This window comes from Monodon monoceros, unplaced genomic scaffold (assembly GCF_005190385.1).
Source record: "Monodon monoceros isolate NGI ecotype Baffin Bay Population unplaced genomic scaffold, NGI_Narwhal_1 Super_Scaffold_18, whole genome shotgun sequence".
Taxonomy (NCBI): domain Eukaryota; kingdom Metazoa; phylum Chordata; class Mammalia; order Artiodactyla; family Monodontidae; genus Monodon; species Monodon monoceros.
The window spans coordinates 66,897,878-66,901,820 of record NW_021703774.1 but is presented as its reverse complement, the minus strand read 5'-3'; positions in this window follow the sequence as shown (position 1 = coordinate 66,901,820).

Here is a 3,943-nt window from a genome sequence, read left to right as displayed (position 1 = left end):
CTATAGAAAGCCCTGCGCAGCAACAACGACCCAATGCAGCCAAAAATAAATTAATTAATTTAAAAAAAAATAAAAGAACAATCCACCTGCCAATGCAGGGGACACAGGTTTGATCCCTGGTCCAGGAAGATCCCACGTGCCACAGAGCAATTAAGCCCATGCACCACAACTACTGAGCCTGCACTCTAGAGCCCACGAGCCAAAACTACTGAAGTCCACACACCTAAAGCCCATGCTCTGCAACCAGAGAAGCCACAACAATGAGAAGCCGCACACTGCAACAAAGAGTAGCCTCTGCTAGCTTCAACTAGAGAAAACCCATGCAGAACAACAAAGACTGAACGTAACCAAAAAAAAAAGAGAAAAAGAAAAAAGAATGAAAAGAATTGAGGACAGTCTCAGAGACTTCTGGGACAACATTAAACACACCAACATTCAAATTACAGGGGTCCCAGAAGAAGAAGAGAAAAAGAAAGGGTCTGAGAAAATATTTGAAGAGATTATAGTCAAAAACATCCCTAGCAAGGGAAAGGAAATAGCCACCCATATCCAGGAAGTGCAGAGAGTCCCATACAGGATAAACCCAAGTAGAAACATGCCGAGACACATATTAATCATACTAACAAACACTAAATACAAAAAGAAAATATTAAAAGCAGCAAGGGAAAAGCAACAAACAACATACAAGGGAATACCCATAAGGTTATGTGCTGATTTTTCAGCAGAAACTCTGCAGGTCAGAAGGGAGTGGCAGGATATATTTAAAGTGATGAAAGGGAAATACCTACAAACAACATTACTCTACCCATCAAGGATCTCATTCAGATTCGACAGAGAAATCAAAAGCTTTACAGACAAGCAGAAGCTAAGAGAATTCAGCACCACCAAACCAGCTTTACGACAAATGCTAAAGGAACTTCTCTAGGCGGGAAACACAAGAGAAGAAAAAGACCCACGAAAACAAACCCAAAACAATTAAGAAAATGGTAATAGGAACATACATATTGATAACTACCTTGAATATAACTGGATTTAATGCTGCAACCAAAAGACAAAGACTGGCTGAATGGATACAAAACAAGACCTATATATATGCTATCTACAAGAGACCCACTTCAGATCTAGGGACACATACAGACTGAAAGTGAGGGGATGGAAAATGATATTCCATGCAAATAGAAATCAAAAGGAGGCTGGAGTAGCAATACTCATATCAGATAAAATAGACTTTAAAATAAAGACTGTCGCAAGAGACAAGGAAGGACAATACATAATTATCAATGGATCAGTCCAAGGAGAAGATATACAATTATAAATATTTAAGCACCCAACGTAGAGGACCTCAATACATTAGGCAAATACTAACAGCCATAAAAGGGGAAATTGACTAAAGAAGTTCCTTTAGTAACACAATAATAAGGGGGGACTTTAACACCCCACTTATACCTATGGAGAGATCATCCAGACAGAAAATTAAAAAGGAAACACAAGCTTTAAATGACATAATAGAGCAGATAGACTTAACTGATATTTATAGGACATTCCACCCGAAAGCAGCAGAAGACACTTTTTTCTCAAGTGCACATGGAACATTCTCCAGGATAGATCACATCTTGGGTCACACATCAAGTCTCAGTAAATTTAAGAAAACTGAAATTGTATCATGCATCTTTTATGACCACAACACTATGAGATTAGAAATCAATTACAGGGGAAAAAATGTAAAACACACAAACAGGGACTTCCCTGGTGGTGCAGTGGTTAAGAATCCACCTGCCAATGCAGGGGACATAGGTTCGAGCCCTAGTCCAGGAAAATCCCACATGCTGCAGAGCAACTAAGCCCATATGCCACAACTACTGAGCCTGAGCTCTACAGCTCACAAGCCACAACTACTGAAGCCCGCATGTCTAGAGCCTGCGCTCCACAACAAAAGCCACCACAGTGAGAAGCATGCGCACCGCAATGAAGAGTAGCCCCCGCTCACCGCACCAGACAAAGCCCCCGTGGAGCAACGAAGACCCAATACAGCCAAAACTAAATAAATTAATTAATTAAAAAAAACAAAACAAAACACATGGAGGCTAAACAATATGCTACTAAATAACCAAGAGATCACTGAAGAAATCAAAGAGGAAATCAAAAAATACATAGAAACAAATGACAACGAAAACACAATGACCCAAAACCTATGGGATACAGCAAGAGCAGTTCTAAGAGGGAAGTTTATAGCAATTCAATCTCACCTCAAGAAATAAGAAAAATCTCAAACAATCTAATCTTACACCTAAAGCAACTAGAGAAAGAAGAACAACAATAACAACAAAAATATATCCCAAAGTTAGTAGAAGGAAAGAAATCATAAAGATCAGAATAGACATAAATTAAATAGAAACAAAGAAAACAATAGCAAAGATCAATAAAACTAAAAGTTGGTGCTTTGAGAAGCTAAACGAAATTGATAAGCCACCAGCCAGACTCATCAAGGAAAATACGAGAGGATTCAAATCAATAAAATTAGAAATGCAAAAAAAGAAATTACAACCAACACCGCAGAAATACAAAGGATCATAAGAGACTACTATGAGCAACTATATGCCAATAAAATGGACAACCTGGGAGAAATGGACAAATTCTTGGAAACGTACAAACTTCCAAGACTGAACCAGAAAGAATTAGAAAATAGGCAGACCAATCACAAGTAATGAAATTGAAATTAAAAATCTTCCAACAAACAGAAGTCCAGGACCAGATGACTTCACAGGCAAATTCTATCAAACATTTAGAGAAGAGCTAACACCCATTCTCAAACTCTTCCCAAAAGCTGCAAAGGAAGGAACACTCCCAAGCTCGTTCTATGAGGTCACCACCACCCTGATACCAAAACCAGACAAAGATATCACCAAAAAAGAAAATTAGCGACCAATATCACTGATGAACATAGATGTAAAAATACTCAACAAAATACTACCAAACAGAATCCAACAACACATTAAAAGGATCATACACCATGATCAAGTGGGATTTATCCCAGGGATGCAAGAATTCTCTAATACACACAAATCAATGTGATACACCATATTAACAAATTAAAGAATAAAAACCATATGATAATCTTAATAGATGCAGAAGAAGCTTTTGACAAAATTCAACACCAATTTATGATAAAAAAAACTATCCAGAAAGTGGACACAGAGGGAACCTACCTCAACATAATAAAGGCCATATACTATAGACCAACAACAAACATCATTCTCAATGGTGAAAAACTGAAACCATTTCCTCCAACATCAGGAACAAGACAAGGATGTCCACTCTCACCACTATTATTCAACATAGTATTGGAAGTCCTAGCCATGGCGATCAGAGAAGAAAAAGAAATAAAAGGAATACAAATTGGAAAAGAAGAAGTAAAGCTGTCACTGTCTGCAGATGACATGATACTATACATAGAAAATCCTACAGATGTCACCAGAAAACTACTAAAGCTAATCGATGAATCTGGTAAAGTTTCAGGATACAAAACTAATGCACAGAAATCTCTTGCATTCCTATACACTAACAATGAAAGACCACAAAAAGAAATTAAGGAAACAATCCCATTTTACCACTGCAACAAAAAAGAATAAAATACCTAGGAATAAACCTACCTAAGGACACAAAAGACCTATACTCAGAAAACTACAAAACACTGATGAAAGAAAGCAAAGATGACACAAACAGATGGAGAGATGTAACATGTTCCTGGACTGGAAGAATCAATATTGTGAAGGTGATTATTCTACCCAAAACAATCTACAGATTCAATGCAATCCCTATCAAGCTACCAATGGCATGTTTCACAGAATTAGAACAAAAAATTTTACCATTTGTACGGAAACACAAAAGACCCCAAATAGCCAAAGCAACCTTGAGAAAGAAAAAAGGAAATGGAGGAATCAGG